We start from the raw sequence: 14,059 nt of genomic DNA on the forward strand, positions 1-14,059 counted from the left end.
CCAACCGCGTCTGCAACTGACAAGTCGGTGACATAAATACACAACGGTCACCCTGGCGTATCACGAGTGGAGCTCGATATCTAAACACTCCCCCTCGAGCTCAATCCCAATTCCTGCACACCAAGCAGGTCTCTGAACTTGCGCAGCTTCTCTGCGCCCAATGCCTTCGTAAATATGTCAGCTACCTGATCCTCTGTGCTGACATAAACTAGATCAATAAGACCTAGTAAAACCCTCTCCCGCACATAGTGATAATGCACCTCAATGTGCTTTGTTCTAGCATGATAGACTGGGTTATTTGCCAAGTGTATACTACTCATGTTGTCACAATAAATGACAACTGGCCCATCTGTAGACTGATGCATATCATAAAGTAGCTTATGCAACCAAGCTACCTCACATGCAGCCATTGCTGCACCCCTGTACTCAGCCTCTGTGCTGGACAAGGCAACTGTAGGCTGTTTCTTGCTACTCCAAGTGACTACAGCACTCCCAAAAGAGAACACATATCCACTGGTAGATCGTCTATCAGAAATACTACCAGCCCAATCAGCATCAGTGTATCCATGCAGCTGTATCTGAACCCCAGCCTCATAAAATAGTCCATACTGCAATGTGGACTTCACATACCTGAGTATGCATCTAGCTGCATCCAAATGCGGTTTCCTTGGAGCCTGCATAAACTGACTTACCAATCCAACAGCATAGCTCAAATCTGGCCTGGTAATAGTCATATAAATCAAACTTCCTACTATGCGTCTGTACATAGTAGGGTCTTCTAGAAGCTCACCTGCATCTGTGCTCAACTTCACATTCTGCTCCAAAGGAACTGAAATAGGCTTACAGCCTGTCATCCCATATTTGGACAGCATGTCCAATCCATACTGCCTCTGCAAGAGCTGTATCCCACTTGGTGATCTAATCACCTCAATGCCCAAGAAATAACGCAGCTCTCCCAAATCCTTCATCTCAAACTTCTGCTTCAATAGCATTTTCACATGAAGGATATCTTCATCACTGTCACCTGTCATAATCAAATCATCGACATAAATGACAAGGAGCATAATACATTTCTCTGTTTTTCTCACATAAAGTGAGAAATCTGCCTTGGAAATCTGAAAGCCAATAGTGACAAGATAGTGTCCTATCTTGTCAGACCATGCTCTAGGTGCTTGCTTCAAGCCATACAAGGCTTTTTTCAACCTGCAAACAAACTCAGGATGAACAGCATGCACATAACCTGGTGGCTGCTCCATATAGACCTCTTCTTGCAAATCACCATGCAAGAAGGCATTCTTTACATCCATCTGATGTAAAGACCATCCCTTTGATGCAGCCATAGCAATGACTGCTCTTACGGTTGCCATCCTTGCAACCGGACTGAATGTTTCTTCATAGTCAATGCCATATGTTTGTGCATACCCCTTGACTACTAATCTTGCCTTGTATCTGTTCACAGAACCATCCGCATTGTGCTTCACCTTATAAACCCACTTACAGCCAATTGCATTTTTACCTATAGGCAAAGGTACCAATTCCCATGTAGCATTTGCTTCCAAGGCATCCATTTCTTCATCCATGGCTTTCTCCCATTTTTCTTTTCCCATGGCTTGCTCAAAAGAAGTGGGTTCTGGTTCCTGTATCACTTTGACTATATATGCATAGTGAATAGCTGTAAATCCATCATATTTCAGCCTATCCACAGGATACCTAGCTCTCGTAGACCTGCGCAAAGTAGGTCCACTCCCAGGTGCTCTCAAAACATCCCTGGTCTTCCTTACTCCAGGTGTAACAATAGAAGGAATACCCAACTCATCATCAATGCTCTGTTCTGAGCCACTGGATTCACCATCCACATAAGAGTGACCTGCATTCACATCAAACATGGGCTGATCAACCTTCTCTTTTCCTTTTCGTGATACCTGCATACCACTATCTGCATTACTTTGAGAAGATTCTCCTGATCTCAATCTGCCTGTCCATGGCGAAGAATGTGAACCACTGCTAGAGGACGCTCCAGGTCCACTAATATTTTGTGACTGCTGCTGTGAATTCTGTGCAGCATTACCATTTTGTGCATCTACATCATCAATCACATTTACTGGTTTATACCAGCTACTCATCTCATCAAAAACAGCATCTCTGCTCACTGTAAACTTACGAGTAGAAGGGTTATAGCATCTATACCCTTTTTGCTACAGAGAGTAACCAATAAAGATGCACTTCTCAGCTTTTGGATCCAACTTGGATCTCAACTCATCTAGCACATGTACATAGGCAATGCAACAAAAAATTTTCAAATGAGAAATATCTGGTTTCCTACCAGTATACCTCTCTCTGGAGTCATTCCATGTATTGCTGCAGTGGGAGTCCTGTTCATTATGTAGACTGCTGTAGCAACTGGTTCAGCCCAATAAAAATCTGGCAGGTCTTTTTCATTGAGCATGGCACGAGATACCTCTCCAATATGTCTGTTTTTTCTTTCTGCAATTCCATTTTGCTGTGGGGTATGACTGCATGAATATTGCTGCTTTATGCCATGCTCCTGCAAGAACCTTGCAAACTCATTTGAGAGGTACTCTCCCCCTCCATCTGACCTTAGGCATTTTATTTGCAGACCTGTTTCTTTTTCAACCATAGCTTTAAGAGTTTTGAAATGCCCAAACACTTCACTTTTCTTTTTCATAAAATACACCCAAACTTTTCTGCTATAGTCATCAATAAAAGTGACAAAATAATGACAGCCTCCAAGAGATGCAGCTTTAGTAGTCCACACATCAGAGTGGATTAATTCCAATGGCTTCTTGCTCTCTTGAACATGTCTAGGAAATGGTTTCCTTGCCTGTTTTCCAAACTGACAGGCTTCACATACCTTATGCATTTCTGCAACCTTGAATCTAGGCAATCCTGCAACAATATTTTGGGCCTGCATTGATTTAAGTCGTTGTACATTAACATGACCAATGCGTTTATGCCAGATATCAATATCTGCAACTACACCGGTCCCATGTGCAAACATTGCTGCACTCAATTCAGACATGTCTGCATCCAACGTAAACATTCTGCCCTTCTTCTTTCCTTTTGCTATCAAGCGACCTTTATTTTTCATATCCTCAACAAAGCATCCATGAGGATTAAATCTGACCTGCAAGCCCTGTTCAACCATTTGACCAACAGAAACCAGATTCTTGGTGATATTCGGGACATGAAATATATCGGACATGTATTTCTTTTTCCCATCCTGCATAGACAAAGGAATTTTTCCAATCTGCACAATCGGATGTGCAGTATCATCACCAGTCTCCACAAATCCTGGTTTTTCCGTTTTCCTTGCATCCTCCATCCATTCTGCATGACCTGTCATGTGGTTTGATGCACCTGAGTCAACATACCATACATCGTTGCTTTCTTCTGCACTTGTCACAGAATTGTTCATGTGCTGCACCATGAACAAATGCTCATTTCTGTCATCACCCTGTCTACTAGAAGATGCATAATTCCCTTGTTGCAGTTTTCCATTCATGATGTCATTTTGCTTTTTATAGTAGTCTTTAGCCATATGACCCATTTTACCACAGTAGTAGCATTCAACATTGCTGTTTGCATTTTGGCCTCTTTGCCATCCACCACGACCTCTTTGGCTCCCCCTGTCTCTAGAGTTACCACGTCCTCCTCCATAGGACTGGTTTTCTTGAGTTTGCTGCATATTCTGATTTCTACCACAGCCTCCAAATTGGCCTCCTCTACCTCTGCCTCTACCTCTTTCAGCATTTGAATAGAAGACAGCTTCTTTTGAAGTTCCTCCTGAAGAAGATGCACCACCATTTCTCTGCTCCTCAGAAATTAGAAGAGCAATCAACTCCTCAAAATCAGGAAATCTTTCACGGACGGAAATGGATGTTCGGAACTGTGCATAATCCTTTCCTAGACCATTCAAGGTCACAGAAACTAAATCATCATCTTCCACTGGCGACCCAATGGAAGCAAGTGCATCTGCAATCTTCTTCACCTTCATGTGGTAGTCATTGATGCTCATACTTTCTCTTTGCACATTATGCAACTCTTGCTTGAGCTGCATTTTCCTGGCTTGCGTATTTGTGCTATACATTTTTGACAAAGTATCCCATGCCTCCTTTGGCGTACTTGCATCCTGAATATGCACAATCATAGAGTCTGAAATACTGATAGACATCCAGTACATAACTTTCCTGGCTCTCTCATGCCATGCTTTGAATGCCTGCATTTGCTGTTGATTGGGAACATCAGAAAGAACTGGTTCTTCTTCATTTCCTGCAACAAATTCCCAATATCCTTTTCCCATAAGGAAATTTGTCATTCTAAACTTCCATGCCTGGAAGTTGTTCTTGTCAAGCTTTTCAGTGACAATCTGTGAAAGAGAATCAGACGCCATTACAGAATACTGCAAAAAATTCTGTCACTGCAAAAATCACAGCTTCACCCTCACAAGGGCAAATCTGCAAAACTGGCGAAAGTGGTATTTGACCACACAGTCACTTCCTAGTGACGATTTTGCATAAACAGGAACCAAGGATGATTCTGAAACTCCCAATGTCTCTGCGCACAAGCATACGATGCAATTTCTACAGTAACTTTTCACCGACCTGTAGAACAGTGGTCGCACAGCATAAAACATGGCCTTTTCCTGAGTGCGTGCAGAAAACTTCCACCTCCAAAACAGGCCCCGAAATGGCCTGAAATAAAAAAAACAGGGTCGCCATAGGCTAAAGCCCTCTCCCACAGCATATACTGCCCTCTTGCTTCACCGCGAAGGGCGTCTCAACCTGAGACAATGCACTCCTGCAATTTCCGGTTGTGCTACCTGCAGAGATCTGCTCCCAAAAACAGAAAATGAAAGCAACACTGCTCCTCTTACCAGACCACCGCGAGCTTGGCTTGCTTTCTTGAGCTCCTTACCACGAACAAGGCTCTGATACCATGTCAAGATTGTGGGAGAGAATGAAGGAGTCTCACTTGTAGCTTTCTTGCTTGCACAATGGGGGAATACACACAAGGGTGGAGGCTGAAAACAGTTTTCCTCTTCTTAGTTGTCGAAGCCAAAAGAACTCTCATACAAAGAAATAGAAGAACCCTATATATGGGTCTCAAACCAAACTCAACTAACTAAGGTGGCATACTAACTGAGCCACGAACTAGAGTAGATAAGGATAGCTATCATGTAGCTATTATTCATGGGCGGTGTACCAACCGCGTCTGCAACTGACAAGTCGGTGACATAAATACACAACGGTCACCCTGGCGTATCACGAGTGGAGCTCGATATCTCAACAGTGTGGTGGGTGGTATTTATTGCTTTTGTACCCATTGCCTTATCAATGCGCTACTAGTGGCTCTTAGCTTTAAAAGCCACTAGTTGCCATTGCCTTTAATATTAGCATACACGGTGGACTCAAACCCAAAAAGTTACTCATTGATATCGTCATCATCCTCTATGTCAAGTGCTTCATCAATCTAGAATTGGTCCAATGGTGGTAGAGGTGAGGCAAGAAGGGTTGATGGTGAAAGGGGAGGTAGTAGGAGGTGATGTGGGTTGGAATTGGGTGGGGGCCAAAGTCGAGGTGCTATTGGGCTAGGAAGTGGATAGTATAGTGTTGGGAGGGGATTGTACTAGAGGTGGTGCTACTACAACCACCCACATGTCTATGTCAGTCCAAAGGGGAGGCTACAAAATGTTGTGGTAGATTAGCTATGTCCCTAGCTTTTCTAGGTAAATATCACAGAGCTAGATTTTCTATTGCAATTGGTCCCATTAGAATGTGATCCAGACAAGGCACTCTTAGACTCCTTCAAGTCCAAGTTTATGCTGAGACTCGACACTAAGAAGGGCATGAAACCGATGTGAGTTTTGGAGGGAGAGGACCTCAAATTGAGTCAAGTGGGCCCAGAGTTGGGTGGTACTAGCCAAACTTCATGATGTCTAAGGTGGGGGCAGAGATGTTTGCAGGGAGTGGATCATCAGGATTAGGATCACTGCCTCCCTGATCCTTGCCTGGATCATCCAAAATTAGGTAGTCCTCCTTCAAATATTGGCATGGTTCTTTCTTGACTCTAGCCTTTGATGGTACTTCGAGGTAGGACATGGGATTGCTGAATCATGACTGGATGGGGAATTCCAACCTTCTTCATATCCCGGGCCACTCTAGCCCACTCTTCCTCTGGGATATGTTGCCAAAGAAGGTCAAATTTTGCCTTCTAGTCTAGCATCGCATATTAAAGCACTTGGGTCTACTCCTCCACCTCTACATTCTATTGCTCCATCACCTTGTAGTGTTCCACCATGAGTTGCCACTTGGGGTCTATGGAATTGATGCCTATCAAGAAGCCAAAGAAGTTTGAAGTCAGGGTTGGCAATGATGTGACTTACTCACTTAGGGGTATGATGGGCTCTTCTATGGCCACCTATTTACCTTTGCTAGTGGGCAGGGGACGCTTTGCCTTGTTTGTGCTTGGTCACTCAGATCAAGAGTCTAGGTAGTTTGCTGTGAGACAAGGAGGTAAAGTTGAACTTTGTTGCCTGATGCAGAGTGGGAGTGATAGGAAGCAAAGCTGATGGGGGTACTATTGACATACTGTGATGGATAGGGTAGGGAGGCGAAGGTTTGGGGATGAGCAGGGGGAGTAGTTTGGGCATTGAAGTCCAGCTCATCTAGTTTGTCAGGCAAAGATGGGAGCTGGGAGCAAGAGTCAATCATGGTGGCTTGGAGTTCCTACTGCCCTAGATTTCCTCAATGTCTATACTCTCTTTGTGGATTTTATGTGTTGCCTTCAATCTACATGGTGGAGCCATTGATCGATTGCTCCAAGAGGGATTGTGTTTTAAGGTGGACAAGGGTAGAGCTCCATGGGAGGTTGGCAAAATGGGTGAGCTACAGGGATTCATTGATGCTTGAGAATTGATAATAAGCATAGTAGGGTTGATTGGTGTAACCTCCTCCATGGCAAGCTAGAAGGACACCATGGCAAAGAGAGGAAAAGAGTGCAAGAGACAAAGAGGGTGAGAAAAGGTAAAGAATGGATATGCACAAGTGATGAGCACAAATTAAGGGTATTGAGGAAGAGATTCTTTCTTAAGGGATGGTGTGATTAATGCGAAAGGACAATGGCGAATGCATATGCACCACATCAGGGAAATAGATCATAACCAAACATGATTAGAATGGGATTTTCAAGATACTAGGGTGTTCTTGGTTGCATATGCTAATGAGTGGTTTCATAAATGAGCACCACATCAGCACAAGTGGAGACTTTGGAGAGCCATTCGATTTGGAGGCAGCCAACTAGTGGGGAAGGAATGCCAAAATCCGATGGTGAAGTAGAAGTAAGGGGATCCAATGTGATTGGAAATGGACATCAGAGGCCTTCAACATGATAGTGCCAGAGTTGGAATCCATTTATAGGCTTCGGCATGGTAGTAGCTTGCCATGTAAATCTATAAAATAGAATAAATTAATACCCAATGAAAGACCGAAAAAGAACTGCTCCCACTGGAAATTAAGTTTGGCGAGAAGTTTCCCAATCTAAGTCCCACTGGAAATTAAGTTTGGCGAGAAGTTTCCCAGTTGTCCCTTCTAGAATAGTGGCTTCTTGGACAGCCAATGGACTTGGTATTTCTACGAGCTTGAACCTTGGATAGGATATACGTGTTGCGGATCAAATATTCTTCTAATTGGGAAATGGCTTCCATCTAGAATGGAAGTGATCCTTTCAAAATGAGCCAATCTTTTACTACCGTGAGTCAGAAACTCGAGACTACAAATTCTAGGAGGGTAATGGTTGTCAGGTTGAATACTAGTTTGTACGGAGTCATGCCAATGGCGGCTTTGAAGAAAGTCCAAAAATCCCATAGTGCTATGGAAAGCTTAGTGTCCCAATCTTTTCTTTTCTGATCCATCAACTTTGTCAAGATTTTACATAAGACCTTGTTGGTGGAGTCATCTAAGCAATTAGCTTGTGGGTAGTAAGGATAATATTTCTTATTTAAAATTAGAAAGGATGATGTGAGCTCCTTGATTACCTTATTCACAAAATGTGTACTGTGTCACTGACTAGTTTGATTGGAGTGCCATATCTTGTGAAGATATCCTTAAAGAGACATTTGGTAGCTTTGCCATGTTGTCTAGTAGGGCCCACGCTTCTACCCATTTGGTGCAGTAATCCATTGCTATTAAGATATACTTATTTCTTGTGTATCTGGTAGCTAGAGAGATGGGACCCATGAAGTCCAATCTCCACTTATGGAAAGGTTCCAGGGGTAGGATTAGCTAGAGTAGCAAGCAATCTCTAGCTCCAAGCTAGGCCTAGTCTTTAGCAAGGATCATAGTGTTGGACCCACTTGCAAACATCACCATGCATGGTCCCCTGCCATAATCCAATTTGTTGGATTCTACATCTTATAAATTTAGTAGTAGCAAAGTGGCTACTAGTAATTCTTTGATGGGCTTCCTCTAGGACTATAGGCTACTCCATAGGGAGAACTACTTTTTGGAGCACTCCAAAGAGTGTATGATAGTATAACTATCCCATGATAATTTTAAAATGTCAACTTTAGAGAGCTAGTCATTTACATTGGTCCTTTTAAAGGTGAGGTGAAGGTACACTAGTTTCCAGGAAAGTTAGCATTTCTTCATACCATGATCACAGAGCGTTTAGTGGCTCTGGGTTGGGGGTGCATTCACTTCTTTCGGAAAATAGCTAGGCATCCAAGAATTTGTTGGGGGTAAAGGTGCCTCCGCCTAGCCACATGTGTATTACTACACTGACAGTAGCCACACCTGCACATTGCAGGCGGCGGGCGCCCATCCCCGTCACTTTATTCTTTATTATTTTAGTGACCGATGAATAAAGGAAAGGCCGGTCACACATTGTGACTATTGGAGTTTCCACATTGTGAGTCTCTCTCTCTCTTGCTCTTGTTCTTCTGCCATAGCTCTCCCGTACAAGCTTCGATCCTTCTCACCTTTCAACTGGTATCAGAGCATGGTTGCTTATGCATTCAAGCTTGGTCTGTGACTCCTTCAGCATTCATTCGAATCCCTATACCATTGGTTCTCAATCTTGGCAACCATATCCAACTCCTTCGAGCTCGGCTTCTCGACGAGGCCCATTTGGGCACCCTCAGGGCATTCCTTCTGAGGTATTAAAGCATTCTTTTGAGTATTTATTTTAGTTTGTAGGGTATAGCAAAAAGGGGCAACCATAGCTCCAACCATTGGAGCTCCCCCATTTCTTATCTTGGCTCTTGCCTGATTAGGCTTGATAAGGCTTTGTGTAGGCCTTCTTTAGGCCCTACTTGAGTCCCCCCTTCTACCCCATTAATGCCACTTGGACTAGCAACATACCTAGAAATATTAGCCATGTTTGAGCCAGCTTGAAGACCTACCAAAAATTCATTTTTTACTTCGACCCTCCCTTGGCACTCATTGGCAGCTTGAAAACACTTCATTTGGCACTTGGGAACACCCCCTTGATGATCGACATTGGTGGTTATCATTGGAATTGATTTGTGGACTGATTTACCTCAGTCCAGGACTATTTTCCACAATCCAGAGGCATCCACAAATAGTGTTACATCAACACTTTATGTTTATGCTTGGTTGGCATTGACATTTGATGCCTAGTTGGCAGTCCCAAATGGTCCTTGGATGTTAGGGGAATTTATGCCTATTGATTGGCCATCATTTGGAGCTGATTTAGTGGCCTAAAATACTCAATTTTACACAGTAAATCATTGATGTACACTCTAGGGTTGAAGCTTATTTAGTCACTTTATGCTTTGCCTATTGGTCATCACAGGTGCTTCCCAGGTGTTTCATATGACTATTGGGATGCAAATGAAGGTTGGGAAATGCTTTGGATGGTTCCAAAATGTATTTTGAGCCTTGTTTGAGCTCCATATTGGTTGGCATTTACTTGACATTGGTCTACACTGGCATGCTTTGTGATAGAGGTTATACCCATGGTCTATGTATGACCCATTGGTACATGCTTGATGCATATGTTACCTACACATGCGAGTTACATTGTTTGGACTTGAATGCTACTAGAGCTTTGTTTGGGCTTGACTTTGGATATTTTGGAGCTTACTTTGGTCTTGCTTTGGCTCTTTGTCAAACAGTTTCTTGTTCTAGATCCTTGCTGTCCTTAACTTTAAACAAAGCAATACAAGGAGTTTCATGCTCCCCTATTTTCACTATCATTTCAGTGGTAGCCCCTTGCCCAATGATTTCTTGTGTAATGACTCCAAGGAATAAATCATGGAGTCTCTTCCCCATATTGTTACATCTACCTTGCTCCACCATGCATATTGCTATAAGACAATGCATTTTCTGCCACTTTCTTCTCTTTCCCACATGCTGTCCATTGATTATAGCAACATCCTGTATAGATAAACTAGCACTTACATCATGCTTATATTTAGTCAAAATGCCCAACAAACTAGTTTTCTCTTCAAATTGCAGCAATGCACTCGTGGTAACACCAAGAAACTGATGTTTCCTCTTAATTATGCTAATGATTTCGTCATGAAATTCCCGCATGGCAATGCTAAGCACCTCTCCTAATGTGAATTCCACCTGATTATTTAAAATCCATTCTTCGAGAACCTTTTTGAGATCCATGGCTCTCTCAATATTAGATTGTAGCTTATATCTTGACTGATTGCCCTTCTTTTTGCCCTCTTGTTTGCTATCATGTTTCTGCTCTTGCCCAACCTCTTCCATAACATGCTTGGGAGGTGGTTGATTATTTGCTTTAGTCTAATCCACACTTCTTCTTGTCACTGTCTTAGATGTCCCTCCATTATCTTCATCTCTCTTCTATTTCTCTTTCACAAGTACATCCATGTTTTGCACTTTTGCTAAATATGCATACACTGAATATGCATTTACTGGTGATTTCCAACCAGTTATGTTATGAATGTCTTGCCTTGCACGAGACATTTCACTATTAGTAGCTTTCCTCTTTTCAGCTGCATGCAAAGCATGTGTCCATAATGCAACCTTCATCAATTGGCCAGGCATTCTATCCAATTGTAGACCAAAATTAGTAGCATGTACAGGCGCATAAGCATTTCAGACAGCCAAGTCTTCTAACAACTTTTGCATACCTCCCTTCCCAAAATTCAAAGCAAAAGGCAATCATGTTTTTGTGCATGGATCTTGCCATCTTTCCAAAAGATGAGATGTCGTGCCAAGGCCTCCTGATAAGCATCATAATGGTTCCTTTCATGATGTAAACTATCACACCACATACATCTTTTACCTAGTTTAGGGGCTGTTGCTCGTCCCCTTTACTCTTGTCCTTTCTCATCCAATTTTGCAACCTTCAACTGAAGATCTGCATGCCTTTAACCAATTCATCTAATACATCTTCCCTAACAACGGGAACGTCAAGTGTAGCCATAGAATTAGCCATAGAAGAAGGTGGCTTACTGGATACATCACTTGTTTTTCCCATAACAGTGGATAAGCTAGGTACATGCAATCTTTTCTTTTCTTCTATGCTTTTTTACCAGTGCAGTAACAACATCCTTAACATGTCTCCAATCTGTTTTGAGCCCTATCTCTATAGTTTGATCCTTTAACAAATCATCAAGCTTCTCTTGAAGCTCAGGATCTATCGCTTGTAGAAATAATTTAATTTTTTGACTTGTAGGAGCCTACTATTCTGCAAGATCTAGCTCCCAAATTGACTTTCAAATACTCTTAATAACTATGTAGCCATAAGACTCTTATTGGGTTGTAGAACCCATTCTAGGAAAGTCTTGCGGATAATCAAATTGGTGTCTTCAATGTAAAATTCTTCCTTGAGTGTCTTCTTGAAAGCTCCCAGTCAGTGTCTTGCATTTACAATTCAATAACTCGGGCCTTCGATTCATGTATAGTGATCTATAAAAATATTGGCTCCATGCAAGTTGAGCCACCCCAAAGCAATCCATTTTTTTAGCATAGGTGTGCAAATATGCAGATACATTCTTGCCATTAAACAACTTCATCTCATGCTCTATTGCTTGCAAGCATTCATCATAATAGTTTCTGTTTGAGTAGAAGCCTACATCGCCTGTTATTGTTGTTGTACATGCATAAGCATGTTCATATTCTACACCAACTGTTGCAAAAGATCACTGGAAATTATGCTTGAAGGTTCTCCCATCCTTTCTTTCCTTTCGACGATCTTTCACGTCAGGTACACCAATGTTAGAGGGGTTTTAGTTGAAAGGTCGTATCCAGTGGGAATCAAAGAGAGAAGGAAGTAGAGAATATGAGATAAAAGAGAAGAGAAAGAATAGGCGAGGGATTCAAATATGCCAAAGCCTTTACACAATATAAAGACAAAGCTCAATGATTCAAAGCACTATGTATTGATAGAGAGAAGATAAACAAAATCCTTGTTTGGGACTACTCAGAAGGAATCTCCAAGCATTAGATCTCTTGGAGCTCCCTGGTAGACCAAAAATGCGCACTAAACAGTAGCTTCTTCCCTGACGCTCAGACGACAAATTGATGGTTGCATTGGCTTCGAAAGGGGGTTAAAACTGTAGGACACCTGCTCAAAATTCTCTAGATCGATCCATCTTCTTCCTCCCAGTTTGAAGTGTTGTTTGTTGCTTGAAAACTACGATCGCACACCGCACGAATTCGGAAGCCCCTTCTTTCTTGCATGAGATCTCCCAAAATTGGTTGTTAAAAAGCAACTTACGTTTTGCATGTCAGCCTATTCTAGAAGTTTTCTATACCTTTTTAGGATATTTACAAGAAATAATATCCAAAATAGGCTAAACTTGTTTAAAAATCTTGTATTTTGGAACTATCCATAATGTGGACACTAACACTAATGACTAATATGACATTGACTCTCTAGATTAATAAGAAAGCCAGATGATGGTGCACTCTAAGGTTTTTCACACTGTGTCCATGTAGCAGCATGACAACGTGCTTCCTTCGGGCTCACTCGCTTTACTTCTAGGTAAGTTTATACTCTAAATAGGAGAGGGATAAATTCCTATAGCATTTTCAATTAGGTCTTTCTCCATAGAGCTTGCAACATTTACATTTTCTAACTATTCTAAGATTTGCTCTTGACCAAAACGTACCTTCAATATGATTGTAAAATCGTACATTGTAAGTAGCATTTTCAATAAATGAGTTTATCATGTTTATAAATCTTTTCAAAGCTCTTTTGAGTTTGTAAATATCCAAGTATGAATCTTTTTCAAACTTGGACCCTATCTTTGTCATAAAGGTTTTCATGGCTCTTGCTTCAGCTTCTTTAGTACTAATTATGTTTTCTTGTCTATTTTCAAACTCTTCTCATTAGATGCTAACAATCCAAAAGTTAGAATTGGATGCTAGTTATAATAACTACTACTTAACTTCATCACCATTTGTTGTCAACTTTGGGTCAAGTACAAGTACACTAATTAGAAAGCCATCAAGCAAAGGTAAGCAGGGACTTGGCACAAATGGAGGCTACCTCACATCACTGTGAAACACCCACCAAGATACATCAAGAAATTTCTTACCTTGATTGTCTACACATCTTGTGTTATTGTTAGTAGTAGTAGTAGCCATTTATTTGGCATGGTAGGTTGTATTTTGAAAGATAGATTAAATATTCAGCAAGTCCTTCAAATTAAACTGCTCTCTCTCTCTCTCTCTCTCTCTCTCTCTCTCTCTCTCTCTCTCTCTCCCCCTTCGTCATGTTCTTATTGGACAGCTCAGGGTATCATCACATCAGCTTATGATTGAGAGTGGCAGAGCCAGTGGCATCCCACGGGAGGAGAGGATATGCCCCCTTTGCAGATCAGAGGTGGAGAGTGAGGAGCATTTTGTTCTCAGATGCCCGGCATACTCAGAGTTGAGATCTAGATACACATTGAGCAGCTCACTTCAGGGATGTATGACTGATATGGATCAGATATCATTTGGCCGTTTTCTGGGAGAGGCATGGCACATCAGAGAGCAGAGCACACAGTGGGTCCCAGTCAGAGAAGGGCCCACCCAGACGAATATTACACAGTTCT

Source organism: Lygodium microphyllum, chromosome 4 (assembly GCF_053477565.2).
Source record: "Lygodium microphyllum isolate KBCC chromosome 4, Lygodium_microphyllum_v1.1.10, whole genome shotgun sequence".
NCBI lineage: Eukaryota > Viridiplantae > Streptophyta > Polypodiopsida > Schizaeales > Lygodiaceae > Lygodium > Lygodium microphyllum.